Genomic DNA, 16,998 nt, shown 5'->3' on the forward strand with positions numbered 1-16,998 from the left:
ACAAGTGTGATATCCAGAGACGTCTCTAAAGAAGAAATAGAAGGCTTAGGTTTTAGATGTGCATCGACTGACCTAAACGGGGGTGATTAATGCAGTCAGTCAGATTCTGTAAGTCCAAAACTTTCCATTAACCATGACCGGCCGTAATCGCTTTACATCCAAGTCCTCGTTTGTACTCCATGAAAAACAGGGTCATGCGGGAAACACTGATTTCATCTGTCTGCATAGTTCGAGAATCGACACAGGGGAAGCTACCTGCACTTCCGTTGATGGCAGAAGGTTATCTAGACCTCTCGCCATCTTAACGTAAAGATTCTTTTTTTTATAGAAAAACTTAGGTAGTCACATAGATGCAAAGATAGTGTATATTTTAAACATTACATTGTAATTTTCCAGGCGAGTGATTTCTGTTCATAAGCATGAATGTGGTGGACATTCCCTCAGAGCCGCTTTGATCTGCCCAAGTGACTGACTGAACAAAAATCTGGCAATAATTATAATCTCCATGCGCTACTGAAGATGTTGTTAGACTTTCTACGTGCTACATCCCTACGAGTATTTTTTAAGTTAGGGAGACATTTCGGACTAAAAGAGTTAGATACAGCTTTCATTACCACATATCTCTCCTAAGTTAAATGTAACTGTATGGCAGCAGCAAGAACAAAATAATTATGTACCATGGATCACAAAAGTAATGGTGCACAATATGCGTGAAACATTTTGAACCACAGAACGAAGTCACTGAAATATTAGTGTCCGACTTACCACGTGCTGGTAGCCCTGATGTCGGGAAGTGTCATATATCGCCAACTAGCAATATCCTCTTGCAAATATATAACAAATGTTATGTTTATATAAACACTGTTCATGCACAGTGAGACGTTGGTAATGTCACCAGTTGTTCAAATGTTTTCGGTAGGCATCGGACCCCCTGTGCACCTAAAATTTTGTGACCAATTGTACGTTCGTGAGTTAAGGAAGTTAAGATGTCCCTAGAGTTACGGGAAAACTAAGGCTCAGTAAAAATATGTATTTGTGCATGTGAATCTGAACTTAAGATTTGATGCCTTATCCTGGACTGGATTCACACACACACACACACACACACACACACACACACTCATGCACGAGAGAGAGAGAGAGAGACAGACAGAGAGAGAGAGGAAGTCACGTCACTTCGCTCTGCACTGGCCACACCTAATATTATTATTTTTTTTAATAACAGAACAGAGGAAGGAAAAACAAATGAATTAAAAAAAATCCATACACCAGAATACTGGTGTCCTCTGTTCATAAAATATCTGTAACTGTTAGACTCGAACAGCTGTAGGTTGAAGTCTGGAGGAAAACAACTCTGGGGAAGCGAGTTCCAAAGAGATGCAGTATGAGGAATGAAAGAATTCTGATAGGCAGAAGTTCTGCAATATGGCTGAGTGACATTCCAGTCATGAGCGCTACCAGATGCCCGTATAGCACGAGGGAAGTCATGGAGACGTGGCACCATGGAACCATGGATGCAACTTCATCTGAGCATTTGCCATAAAAATATCTGTAAAATAATGCAAGGGAAGCAACATTCCTGCTTAACTGTATGGGAGGTAGTTTATTTGTAATGGCAGGGTTGATAATAATTGTAACAGCCTTGTTCTGAATTTTGTCTAATTGTTTTAATGCAACCTCTCCACATCCATTCCACAAGGGTGGGCCATATTCAAGCTGAGAGCACACATGACTCTTATAAATTACAGCTAACTGCTCGTCAGTGAAGAAGTTACGGACTCTGTACATTAGTCCAAGTTTCTCTGAGGCTGTTTTAGCAAGTGATCTAACATGAGAGGTCCAGCTGAAGGCATTGGTAAGTGAGACACCGAGAATTTCAGTACTTTTGGGGATGGGAATATTAGTAGTACTGAAGGTAATATACGAATCTGGCAATATCTGTCTATTAGTAAATTTTATATACTTGGTTTTACTAGCATTAAATGAGACAAGGTTGTTTTGTTCCCATTCACTGATCGTAGATAGGTCTTGATTTATGGAGATGGCTGTACTGAGTTGAGAGGTAGAGATATTAGACTTTGTAAATGTGTGTCTGAATGTGAATGAACTATGTAGTGTTGAGTCATCTGCATATGAGTGGATGGGATTGTGGGTGACAGATAAGGCATCATTAATAAGAACCAGAAACAGGGTTGGTGCCAGGACTGATCCCTGCTGCACGCCGGCATTAATTGAGTGGAAATTGGAAAATACATCATCTGCTTTTACTCTAATTTTCCTGTCACTAAGATCTAAGGAAATTAAAGGAACAAAAGACTTTAGTCCATAGCAAGGGAGTTTGGACAGCGGCGAGCGGTGCCATACTCTGTCGAAAGCTTTAGAAATATCAAGGGCTACTGTATGAGTTTCTCCATGTAGGTCAGTTGATTGATGGATGGTATGAGTTAGAAGATTGAGTATGTCAATGGTGGATCTTTCGTGGCAAAAACCATATTTGTTTATCACTAATTAAGTTGTTGGATTCAAGATGTTTAACAATGTGCTTATTAATTAAAGTTGCAAATACCTTACTAAGAGAAGATGTGACTGCTATTGGTCTGTAATCAGAGAAGGTCAGAGGAACTTCCTTTCTTCGAAACTGGGTGGATATTGGCTTCTTTCCATGAATTTGGGATGAAGAAGAACGTATCCATAGTCTGAATAATTTAGCTAGAACAGAGGCAAGTTCAGGGGAACACTTTTTCAAAACAATTGGCAGAATTCCATCTGGGCCTGGAGCTTTGTTTGTAGGTAAATTGTTTAGGATGGATTTTACGTGTCTTGTCTGTATTTTAAGTGGAACAGTTTCAGGAGAGTTAAGTTGTAGTACTGGGATGTTCTGGCTAGCATCGTCTTTGGTAGAATTTCTGCAAATGTACTGGCAAATATATCTGCTTTCGCACGTGGGTCATTTGTAATGTTGCCATCTGAAGATTTTAGTGGGGGAATGGATGATGACTTGTTAAAGTTATTACTGAAAGAATTAAGAGTTGACCAAATTATTCAATTGTCATTAGGGTTGTTAAGTACCGGTAGTTTTGATGCTTGCTTTTGAAGAAAGTTAGATTTAGCTAGATTTATTACAGCTTTTGCATGATTTATAGCAATTTTAAACTGAGAGAGTGATTCAGATGTTTTTTATTTTAACCCGTCACGTCCCGACCGATTTCACACCTCAGATACCCCCCAATCCCAAACTATTTTGGAAAAAAAATTTTTGGGCTAAAACCTTCACTTTTGGTGAGAAACATCGAAAATTCATAGAGAAATTGCTCACCTGAGGTTTAAAATACTTGTTACAGGTAGCAGTACCTCCTTACCTTTCTGGGTTTTCTATCAGGCTGGCTCCAAAGAAAACGAGTTCTATGGGAGGGTAACTATTCCATACCACTCATCCACTCATAAACGGTATTTATTTATTCATTTGGTACAAATTTATATGTAATAAGAGAGTATATTGGTTTTCAAACAGAAATAAAGGCATTATTAGCATTGTTTCACTCACTAACTCAACATACCTGACCTTTTTTGGCGACATTACCTGATCATCATTTCTGACTGTTTCTTCCTCTAATGCTATGCAAACTTTGTCCTCCACATTGTCATCGATTGGGGAATCACTCTGGCCCTGAATGTCTTTATTGGCCAGGTCACTGGTAACAGGTGAATTGCCGAGACAATGGCATGCGGGGGGGGGGTGGAGGTTATGTGATGTAAGGCATTGTCCCTGCCTGGTATCTTGCAGAGGAATAGAGGAAGGTGTCCCGTGTATACGAACTAAAAATCACTCGCGAAAATTGAAAATTGTGCAAATTATGAACCTTGCAATTGCACGACGTACCAGTACGTCGTCGGGACTGGCAGTTACTTAATGTTGCAACGTACCCATATGTCAATGGGACGCCTCAGATTAAAGAAGAATTATATGCTAATGCCTTTTGGGCTGTTGCTCTGGCACAGTTGCCATCAAACCATTTTTGGACAGTTCAGTCTTTTAGTGAACTGTTGACTTGGTATGAATAAATCCATACCAGCTAGTATTAAGTCGCAAATGTGGGACTGGGTAGAATTGGAATCACTAGAGAAGAAAGACTCCCATGGAATGTCAGCAAGATAATTTCTAAATCCATCCCAGTCTGCTCTATCAAAGTGCCATCGGGTCATCCCGACAGGTTCAGAACGGGGAGGTGTGGGGGGGTTAACTAATGAGGCTTTGATGAGATTGTGGTCAGAGGATCCTAGTGGTGACAGTAACTCTATCCTGTATTGATCTGGATTGTTTGTCAAGAATAAATCCAAGAGATGGGCATTATGATCATGATTATCAGGTATTCTGGTTGGTTGCTTTACCAGCTGGGTGAGATTAAACGATTCTGCAAACAGCTCGCACTCAGACCAGCATCATCAGTCCTGGCAGAGTGCAATAACCATTCAACATTATGTATGTTAAGATCACCCAAAATGGTAATTTCGGTGCTAAGGGCATGGTTAAGGTTACTCAACTGTGTGGACATGGAATCATATACACTGTGTTCCAAAGAAGCACTGGGGGAGCGATAGACTACACAGATATATTTGGTAATATTTTGACAATTTGGTTTATACAATGAGTAATCAAAACTGGATGAAATGAAGTTTATAATTGTATCAACTGCATATTGGGATTTGATATAACAACAGGTGCCGTCCTTGTTACAGAAGTTTGTGAGGAGATGGTAACCTGGAAAACAAAATGGGGATATATCAGTAGAGGGTGAGATTTGTGGTTCTGTGAGGAAAAGGGCCAGAGGGGATATGGATTAAAGGGAAAAAATGAACTGAGTTTAAATTTGTACTAAGGCTGTGGATGTTGGTGAAGAATAAGGCCGCACTTTCACTTCTCCACTGACGAGCATCGTCATATGAAGCTCTGTGCTTGGATAAATTAAGTGATACTGTAATATAGTAGAGGAAGTATAAGCAAAAGTGTTGTCCAAATAACAGAGTACATCCAAATCAGTCAAAGGGATCCGCTGACACAATGCGTCATCATCTGGGTGTTGTCCTTATCACGGGGGGGGGGGGGGTAGCAGGGAGATGCCAGCTTGTAAGTAAAAAGTTATCAAAGTAAGAATTACCTTTCTGCAAGATGAGCACCATCTTTAATAAAGTGAATATGGATGGAGTTAAGAGAAGGGATAAAGGTAGGAGGATGATTTCTACCCAGAACTGGTTGAAAAGGAAACATATCTTAAATTAGCAAATAACGTGAATAAACGGGAAAACTTTTCAAAGCGAAATTGATAAAACAAAGAAGGAATGAACCCTGCAGAAGGAAGAAAATGAAAAATTAATAAAGGAACTTAAAAAAAGACACAACAATAGATGAGCTGTTAGTTGAGGTAGTTTCACTGAGAAAGAAGACTAGTGAAATCGCGAGTACAGTTGTCAACCATGAGAGTATTACGTAGGAATTCAGATATGATACAGAGACAATTATTAGGCAAGCAAGCAGTCTGTTAGACCAAATCAGTGATACTGAGGAGATAACCCAGGTGAATGAACTGATGAGAAATTACAAAGATGAAGTACAAATTATGTATATTGAAATAGTGAAAGAAAGGTTTAGAAATAAAAGTCGAAGAAAAAGCATTAGAAGGGAAGTGAAATAAATAATTAAACACAACTCAAAACTGGTCAAAGATTCGTCGGATATCAACAAATCTATAGCAATCACTGGTATAGATGAAGAGGAAATAAGAAACAGAATCTCAAGAGACAGAAAGGAGATGCTAATATAATGAATATAATGAAGGAAGTATCAGAGGTTATCTGCGATATATAGGAACACAAAAGGCTAGGGAAATATGATAGAAATAAGCCAAGGCCCCTAAAAGTAATCTTCCAGACTTTGAACACTGTGGAGGAAACATTGAAAAATACAAACTCATGGAAAAAGAGAAATTTAAAAAAGTATGGATACAAAGATGCCCAACTCAAGAAGGATTGGGAACACTAAAGGAGATGAGGGAAGATGCTAAAACAAAGAATGAGGAAAGATCAGAGGAAGAGAGGAGTATTTTTTTTTTTTTTTTTAATGTAGTGGGAATACAAGTAAGAAAATGGCACATAAACAACAGAGACTAAAAAACAGGAAGGTGGTAGACTCAAATTATGTTAAATATGAAAATAACATGATTTAAGTTGATGCAGTCAAATGTAGACGGAATGGTATCCAAATTATCAGAGATAAAAAACTCTAACAAAGAAATGGAATCTCATATTATTTGCCTAAATGAAACAAAATTAAGCCCAAGGATATCAAATGACTCCCTAAGCTTTGGGAAATACAATGTATGGGGAAGAGATATAAATTTGAAAAAAAGGAGGAATTCTGGTACTAACAAAGAAAAATCTAAAAGCCAAAGAGATACAACTAGATATAACATCAAAAGTTGAAATGATTGCATTCGAGACTGACACATCTGAAGGGACAATAATTGTGGCAAATTTATACATGTCACCAAAAACAAGCACTTGGGAAAGAGGTGAATATGAAGACCTGGCAGTAAGTACAATTCAGAGTTTAAGAGCCCTACTAGATAGAATGAAAGAGAAATCTGAAAGAATTATATTAACTAGGAAGTTCAATACAAATATAAATTGGAATAATGTTGATGTAAGAAGCAGTGAAAGCTGTTGGGATCAAAAGCTCCTGGAGCTTGTACAGGAGTTTTTCCTAACACAACATGTTCAGGAAAATACCAGAAAAAGAGGACTAGATGATCCATCATTACTAGATCTTATATTTACCAGACAAGATAATGATATCAGCAACATAATGTATCATCCTCCATTCGGCAAAAGCGACCATGCAGTATTAATCTGCAACTTCATGACTGCTTATGATAGCGTTAGCAACATGAAAGTTACAATAAGAGCCTGAACTGCAAAAAGGGCAATTACCATGACTTAACCCCCACCGTGCTAATTCTTATCAGCCCGAATATTTTCCCTGAGTCATTTTTTCGGACTTTTTTTTAACATAAAGTAGATTCTTTTTTCATCAGATCAAGTGTTTCAGAGCTCAAACTCTCCATCACCCTTGTCTTTTTGTAAATTATGCCTCTTGGGTGGGTGTGAAGGCGGCGATAAATTGCCAGCATCATGGGAGGTAGACGGGCATGATTCCGCCATTGCTGGGCTATGCGAGAAATGAATGACTAAATATGCAGTATTAGGCAACTGTGGTATGACGGGGTTTGGCAACATCTCTGATGGAGCAGAGGGAGACTCAGTGTTCCCATGGAAACTACTGACGCTTCTACATGCTTGAAATTATGGCACCGAGACAAATCGCCTCATATGAGGATCAGTGTGGCCAGGGGTGGCCTGCGTATCTGAATTACTAAACATGCGGTATTTGGCAGCTGCGGTATGACAGGGTCTGGCAACAGCTCTGATGGTGTAGAGGGAGAGACAACGTTCCCATGGAAACCACTGACACTTCTTCATGCTTAAAATTATGGCGTCCAGACCCATTGTCTCCAATGAGGCGATAAGCGCAGTGGGGGTTAAAGAAGTACTTCATAGAAAAAGATTGGAAAAAAGAGCTTAGAGGACAAGATAATAATTATATATATATATACACAGTGGAACCCTGGAATTCTTACGCCTCTCTACTCATTCAGCTCGATTTTGGTACAGCTTTTTCGTCCAAAAATCGCTCCAGTTTTCATACGGCGACCCGCTATTCACACTGAGACGCGGCGTTGCAGATGCCACATGGTCGCCAGTCTTGCTTTGTCTTCCACCGGCTATGGATCAGTCATACAGGCTCCATTAAACTTTGTGATAAATTACGTATTTTTGTCAGAAAATTGTACATGAACATGGGCTCTAAAAAGATTAGTGAGTCAGCTGGAGCTGAAAGGAAAGCAGTGAGAACAGCAATGCCCCAACCCCAAGCATCTCCCCAGCTCCAAGCATCTCCCCAATCCCAAGCATCTCCTCGTCCAAAGAGACAGAAAAGAGAAAAAAACACCAGAAGGGCAGTTTCCAACATTTTTCATGAAAGGTAACTCCCCTCCCAAAAACTAACACCCCTCCTCCTTCTCTCCACATCCATCCATTTAAGCCATCAGCTCTCCTCAGTACAGGTAAGAGGCAGTAAAATTTTTATTTATATCATCTACAGGGTATATTTCTTTATTTTAAAGTTTTTATGTTCGGATTAATGCAAAATACATCGTTTCTTACGGAAAAAAATGATTCGATTTTCGAATAATTTGCAACTCGTACAGCCTCCAGGAACGAATTGTGTACGATTTCCGGGGTTCTACTCTCTCTCTCTCTCTCTCCGATATATATATATATATATATATATATATATATATATATATATATATATATATATATATATATACTTACAAGTGTGTGAAAAGTATTTAGCGAAAGGCAAGGATGTGTTTTGGGCATTTATGGATTTAGAGAAAGTGTATGATAGAATTGATAGGGAGGCTTTGTGGACTGTTTTAAGATTGTATGGACTTAATGGTAGGTTACTAAAAGGGGTGAAAAGTTTTTATGTAAATAGTAGAGCGTGTGTAAGAGTGGGAAATGCTGTGAGTGATTGGTTTCCCGTGAGAGTGGGGCTGCGACAAGGATATGTGATGTCGCCTTGGTTGTTTAATATTTACATGGATGGTGTTGTAAGGGAGGTGAATGCAAGAGTTTTAGGTGGATGTCTGAATCTGGTGAATGTTGATGGTGGAGAGTGGAATCTGAAGCAGCTGCTGTTTGCAGATGATACTGCACTGGTGACTGATTCAGAGGAGAGATTGAGACAGTTGGTAGAGGAGTTTGGAAGGGTGTGTGAAAGGAGGAAATTGAAAGTAAATGAGAATAAGAGTAAAGTAATGAAGTGTACGAGGTTGATAGATGGTAGGGGGATGAATATAGTTTTGAATGGTGAGTTGCTTGAGGAGGTAGATTGTTTTAAATATCTTGGGTCACATGTTGCTGTGGATGGAAGAATAGATGCAGAAGTGAAGTTTAGAATAAATGAAGTAGGAAAGGTGCTGGGAGGAATGAAAGAAATGTTTAAATGTCGTTCGCTTAGAATGGATGTAAAGAGAAGGCTGTATGAGGGTGTTGTGGTACCGACTGCGTTATATGGGGCTGAAACATGGAATATGGGTGTAGCAGAGAGGAAAAGTTTGAATGTAATGGAGATGAGGTGTCTGAGGAGTATGTGTGGAGTGACGCGTATGGATCGGGTGTGAAATGATGAAGTGCGAAGGAGAACTGGAGTTGTTCGGGAGATGGCTGGTAGAGTTGAGCAGAGGGTGTTGCGATGGTTTGGGCATATAGAGAGAATGGATAATGAGCGATTGGTGAAAAAGATAACTAGATCTGATGTGAGAGGTGTAAGGCTGAGAGGAAGACCACGAATAGGATGGATGGACAGTGTGAAGAGAGCGCTGGATCCGAGAGGGATGTCTGTTGAGCAAGGAAGAGTGGCTGTGCGTGACAGAAATAAATGGAGAGAAATTGTGAATGAATAAGTGATGACGCAGCCCTGAGGGGATATTCTCCCGCATTTGGTCTGATCAGCTAGTCAGGTCAGGTGCGGGTAAGGGGATGGGTCTGTTATGATGTGGCAGGGGTAAATCAGTTCTGCTGTCAGGCCCTGCTGCGGATGTCACTGATTGCAGTGTGCAGTTGACCCTTGTGCGATGTGGTGTGGTGAGGATCTGTCCGTTCTCCCCTTTGGGGCTAAGATGCGAATGAATGTGTTTGAATGGATGAGTAAATGGGGAGTGTGTCGTCCTGTCTCGGCTACCTCCCGTTCCCTGGGGGAAGCAGCCTAGGTATATATATATATATATATATATATATATATATATATATATATATATATATAATTTTGTGAATTTTATGAAGCAGGAGTCGAAAATTATTTCCCTCAGCACAAAGAAACAGAAATTAAGATAAAGAATTGGTTTAACACAGAATGTAATAAGTCAAAAGAGGAAAGGGACTTGCTGTGGAATAGGTACAGAAGACACAGTAATGAGATGGCATAAAACAATTATAAACAGGCAAAAAATGATTATACAAGGATAAGGAGAGAAGCTCATGCACACTGTGAGGAAGACATTATAAATAAAAGTAATGAGCAACGGAAGCTTTTTTACAGCTACATCCAAAGCAAAACACAAATAAACAAGAGATAAAATACAGTCCATCATGGATGAGAAAACATGCTGAGAAAGATAATAAAATCATTCGCCTGACCAATCCTGGAATATGCATCAGTGGTCTGGAATCCTCATCAAAAAAAAAAAAAAAAAAAAAAGAACATGGATGAGACTGAAAAAGTACAAATGGTTGCTACAAGATGAGTACCAAGCTTAAAGGATCTATGCTATAAAGAAATACTAGAAAAACTGAACCTACCAACATTACAAGATAGAAAGAAAAGAGGAGACATCATTACGCAGTATAAATGCATCTCAGGGAAAGAGAAAATAAACATCGTTGAGTATACAACTTATGGGGAGGCATCAGCAAGAGGACACTTCAAAAAACTGCATAAAAAGGGAGGTGACAGAGACGTAAGGAAATTCAGTTTCCCAAATAGGGCAAATGATCAGTGGAATGCACTAACAAATGAAATAATGTGTGCCAAAACTATTCATAAATTTAAGGATGTGTTTGATAAAAATTGTTTACTATACAGACAGTACGAGCTAGACTCACTTCTGTAAAGATACAGTTAGTTAAAAACAATTGGGTAAGAACACATTGCAGTTTCAATCGTGCTGACTGTGTTCATGGATATTGTTTCAAGCCTATCAGTAAGAGAGATTTTGAAATGTATGTAATTGTTTGGTGGGGACATGAATAACATGAAAAACATGCAATAACACAGCATAGGTTACAGATATCTACAACTGCTGAGATATATAGAGAAAATGCTTAAAACTTCCAGTACTTTCCAACTATGAACGTTGTCGAATAAGGGGAATGGAATGTCAGTCGTGTTTAATGATCTGTTTAAAACGAAGTGTCATTATTAAAATTAAAATTTCAAACGTTTGGATAAGCTCCAAACATTTTACGAAAAATATGATGATATACCATGTCTCATTTATTTGTATCACTGTTGAATAGACTCTGCAATGTAGATGCATACTCATCGCAGCTAACACTTAGAGATGTTTCATAAATGACCGAAAATAATTGGTGGTTGTCTTAACCTTCCACTACTTAGTTTTTAACAAAAAACAATACTCACTCCCAGCAATTGATCCAAGAGCCGAATATCTGATTTTCCCCTGTGGCAGACTGCTCTCAAAATCGAATTATTTCATTTTTGCCTAACCCTTAACTCCTTCACCAACTTTGGTTCATATCAGATCAGAACATCATGAGTTGACTTTGCACAGTGACCTTGATCTTTGACTGATCGTTCTTAAAATCGAATCTCTTTGTCTTAACCCGAACCCTTCCACCAAGTCTAGTGCACATCGGGTAAAAACAGTTAAATCTGACCTTGTCATGTGATCCTGACCTTTGATCTATTGTTTCCACAACCCATAGGTCACGAGTGGTCTTCGAATCATCAACCAAGATGGATCCAAAGCAAATGAACACGGTGTTGATTTTCACAAATAGACACAAGGGCTGAAATTTGACAGTCTGTGACCTTGACATTTTAATAATTCTCAAAATTAAATCCCACTGTTCTTGTCCACTACTTCACCCTTCCACCAGGCTAGGTTCAAATTAGATCACTGTTTGAGCTGGCTTTGCCAAGTGACATTGGCCTTTGACTTCTTCCTGTGACCTTGGCCTTTGAATGACTCTTCTCAAATCGAAATCTCTTCTCCCATTGCTTGCTTTTAACCCAGTCACAAAGTTTGGCCTAAATCGGATGGAAAATGTTTAAGTTGATCTTGACATGTGACCTTGACCTTTGATCTTTTGTATTGATAACAACAGGTATACTCATTGGCTAGCCCCCAACCTTTTCACGTGGTTTGGTTAAAATCAGATTGCAGCTGTTTGAGCTATTTTGTTAACAATCATATGTATGGATTGACCTTTGACTCTGCCTTATGAGCTTGACTTCTAACTGATTGTTTTGAAAATGTTCTCGTCTTGCCCTTAACCGGTTGTCTTAGTTTGGTTCTGATTGGGTAAAATGTTTTTTTAAGTGATTTTTTTTTTTTAAGTCAATGTCTGATCAAGCCATCTGACTATGAACTTTGACCCAGTGGTCTGAATAAAATATACTTTCCATCAAGTTTGGTTCAGATTAGAAAAAATGTTTGAGTTATTTTTAACACACACACACACACACACACACACACACACACACACATACCAATCAAAACATAAGACCTACTTACCCTTTGTGAAATAATAGGCCTACAAACATAATTATGTGGCTTAGGTCACTGCAATTAACTGTGTACAGAAAATAAGGATCATACTGCAGCATACTTTTGCCAACATTAGGTGAATTCGTCAGTCAAGAGACCTACGGCCTCATGCTTAACCCCCAAAGCCTGGCACTGAATCTGGCACATTACTCACTGTACCCGGCGGTATCTACAGAAATTGCTTTTTTTCAGACCCTCATATCTCGGCAACTACACCCCATAGAACATATAATAAAAGATCAAAATACTCACCAATCCTTCGCTTTTCATTGCATGTGTCCCCAAGTGTCTAGGAGGATTTCTTGTGTAGCACAGATGTGAAGGCAAGAGGTAACTTTTGGAGTAGCAGTGAGGCTGCATTCAGATGAGTTGATGAGGCCATGGCTACGATGGGCTGCCTGGGCAGGACGAGGCATCCCAGGCAGAATTACACTGGCACCTCCATTTCTTTCCCTTTGGGACTTTTATTCAGTTCCATCCTTGCATGATAGGCGGCTTAATGGGGTGAAGGTGGCATGGGCAGGGCCAGTGGTGATGGCAGTGAGCGAATTAGATGAAGCAGATATAGAACTAACCGTTTCACACCCTTCCATGGCACACAGCTGACTGTCTATGCCATCCACCCCACCTCCCCTATACTTGTGTGATGCTCCAGTGACAAAAGAAATTGGCAGTCACATCACTCTGCAGTGAGAAAGTCATCAGCTGGGAGATCCAGAACACCTCATATCTGACAGACAGTGACAGCAACCGAGCTTTATGGGTTAAAAGTTACATCATGAACGGGAGGGCAAGCACTAAATTCTGGAGGCAAGCACTAAATTCTGGAGGCAAGAACATGTGTTTTTTGTTTTCATAGTTAATAGCTGAATTCTGTCATGTGGAATACAGGGATAAAAAATAATAACCATAACCGTTCTATCAACGTCTATCAGGATGTAAAGACTTGTCTTTCCCTTTGCAATATAGGTTTTAATCATATGGCACCTCTCTCCAAAACAGCAAAAGATAGCTACCTCTTGTTTTTGAGAACAAAAGGTAAGAGGCCAGGGTCACAGACTTAGCAACATAAGCAATTTATTTTTTATCCACGTAAGATTAGGACAAAGGCTAGAGTTTCGATTTGGAAAACATTCAGTGGTCAAGGTCACGAGGGCAAGGTCAGTCTGACCCATCTGTCTGTGTGCGAACAAATTAACTAGATGAGTTCTATACTTATTTCAACCTGGTTCTGTAGAAGGGCTGATAATCACCTAAGGGGTTGGCCTGTTCTTTATATATATATATATATATATATATATCAGGGAGCTCTTGCCTCTCCTGACATTGAGAGGGCTCTCCCTACGTGCTAAGGGGTCTTTGTATGCAGCATGTGTTAGGAGTGTAATGCTGTATGGCAGTGAGACCTGAGCAGTGAAGGAGGAAGACATTCGCCGGCTCAGACGTACAGAAATGACAATGATTAGGTGGATGTGCAGTGCGTCCCTGCGTCCAAGGCCTGGAGGGGCTGGGTTTACAATGGAAGAGTTGAGAGGTAGGATGGGACTGGAGTGTATTGGTGTTGTGATGAGGAGAGGTAGATTGAGGTGGTTTGGACATGTGGAGAGGATGGGGGATGATAATTGGGTGACGAAGGTGAGAAGTGTTAATACTGGGGGTGGGGTTATGAGGGGTAGACCGAGAAAGACATGGGACGAGGTCATTAAGTGTGACCTTAGGGTTAAGGGACTGAACAGGAGGCTGCAATGGATCGTGCAGCGTGGAGAGCCGCCATTAGGTGACCAAGGCCGACACATGCAAGCATGTTGGAGCCTTTAAAAATGAAACGACACGATGTATATATATATATATATATATATATATATATATATATATATATATATATATATATATATATATAAAACGGGTATAGTTACAGGTGTGTGTGTGTGTGTGTGTGTGTGTGTTAGCATTGCCTACATCTAGCTGACATCCTTGTTTATCTTGAGGAAAGCAATCTTTTCAAAATTTGAAAAAAAAAGCAAATTCCTGTCTAATTACTGCACATTACTAATAAATAATAATTAATAAATTACTGATGTAATGTAGAACAAACATCATTAATTGACAGAATTGAAGAAAGTATTATTATTTGTCATTAATAAATACAGCCAGACTGTCGGCAAATCTGTATGTACTCACCGACTCCAGACCTGTATTTGTCGCGTGAGTAGCGAGGAGCGCGGTAACGCGTGAGTACGACCAAAAAGTAATGGCGCTCTCAGTTCCGCTACTGGCTAAAGAAAGTAATGTCGTTACCACCATCGCTATTAAAATAGTAGCGGCGCTATTCCCAGCTTTGGGCGGTACCGCTCACATACTTGGACCTTTTTTGGTCCTTAGAGATATAAAGGTCAAATTTTTCAGACATTGTACTACAGATATAGCTACAGTAACAAAGATATGGGCAGTCACCTTAACAACAGTAGACAACAGGCCTGATGGACTTAAATAACAGTGGTTCCGAGGCGCGGTGCCCCCGCTGCCACCCCGGCCGCACCAATCTTGTTTAAAGGTTGCCAATGTTGTATTATTCCAGGCTTTGACAAAGAAATTTATGGCCCGTCGAATGTTACATTTCTTCCAGAATGCAGCAACAGTCATTACGGTGGGGGTTGCAGGTATGCCAGGTGAAGCAGATAAGTCAGGTGGGGCTGTGGAGGTGGAGGGGAGAGGCAGCTGGTGAGTCAGGTGGGACAATGGAGGAGGAGGGGATGGCGGCGGGCGAGTCAGGGGAGGTGGTGAGGGGAGGATCCTCCCTCTCCTCCTCGCTACTGCTCACATCTTCTGCAATTTTCTTCATCTCTTCTTGCTTCTTTGTTTCATTCCCCATCTTGTTATGGACGTACTGGCAGTATAACAATTTGGTATTCATGAAATAACCACCATTATTATAGAAACTGGATATCTATTCTAACTTGCTGTTATTGCCGAAAACGTTATTGTCGAAGTTGTTATTGGCGAGATCTTACTGTAGACTCCTCTTGAACACCTTCCCCACTAGCCTCTAGGTCACTATTGGCGCGTTGTGTGGGGCTGGGGGTCGCATACTAATGGAAAATGGCGTTTTTGAGCCACTCCTTGCCTCTACCTCGCGTTCTGTGAGGTAAACTCACTCATTCAAGGTTTTTGGTTATGATTTTTGGTCACTCACGCACAAAGCGATTCACGTACTCTGAGCTCGTGCAGTAGGCAAACCCACTGCATATATATATATATATATATATATATATATATATATATATATATATATATATATATATCTCATCTCACCAGCCGTTTGAGTGTCCACTGCAGGACCGGCCCATCCCTACCGAGGTGGGGACGATACAGCCAACGTATCTCTACCAAGTGGCTTAGGCAGTCTGGTAGAGATTGTATGTAGGGTGGGAAGTGCTCGTAAGTGTAACTGTTGTGTTGAAATGGCTTTGGATGTGTGTGTAGTCTGTGAACCAAGAGTAATCGGCCCGCGCAAGCCGACTGGGTGCAAGCATACTTTACAGTATGCGACGCTGGTTCATCCACAGCACCCCTTGTGTCTGCCAATGCAGTACGTGACCTGAAGAACGCTCCCAAAGTTTATTACCCTGGCGGGGCGCGAACCCTCGTTCTTCAGTGTACGAAAACGCACATTTTACCACTGTACCACAGAGGTTATATATATATATATATATATATATATATATATATATATATATATATATATATATATATATATATATATATATATATATATATACACACATTATTGTATGTCAAAATCATGGTCACATGGCAGGGTGAACTTCTCCAGTTTTCATCCGATTTAGACCAAGCTTTGTAGAAGACTTCAAGGTGGGGCAAATAGAAAGGGACTTGATTTAAAAAATAACCAAAGGTCAAGGTCAAGGAAAAGGTCAATGGTCAATATAACAGAGCAAAGTCAATTCAATTATTGTTTCTCTGATTTAGATCAAACTTAGTGGAATGATTAAGGGTCAGGGAAGGATGAGTTAATTCGATTTTGAGAGGAATCAGTCGAATGTCAGGTTAATATGGCAGTCGATGTTTGGCCCATAGCCTAACCTGTGGATGCAGAAAGTAATTCTAATATGGCTATGCTATTACCTTAGTGATGAGAAGGAAGGTATCAGTATTATAGAAGAAGTATCTACACGAAAATTATCATAAAATACAAGAAGCTTCCCTAATATTTCCTGTATTATTACTTAGAGGTAAACTGATCCATAGTGTCGATTTTTCGAATTTGCAAATGCGAAAGATAGTGGGTGTTAAAAACTTGTGTTCTGGCATCAAAAGCTCACAATAATTTTTGGAATTTCAGTCACATTTAGTTATCTTTGATAAATTATTATGTAAATGTGAGGACTTTCTAGCTATTTTTCGCTATTTGTGTTTGTTTTATCGGCAAATAGTTCTGAGAAAAGTAATTTATTACAAGTCTATATCCCTTAAAATTAACATTTCAGCACTTTACGGTGTTATAAAA

This window comes from Coenobita brevimanus, chromosome 5 (genome assembly GCF_032717465.1).
Source record: "Coenobita brevimanus isolate Jiangsu-jjx chromosome 5, ASM3271746v2, whole genome shotgun sequence".
In the NCBI taxonomy this organism is placed as follows: Eukaryota; Metazoa; Arthropoda; class Malacostraca; order Decapoda; family Coenobitidae; genus Coenobita; species Coenobita brevimanus.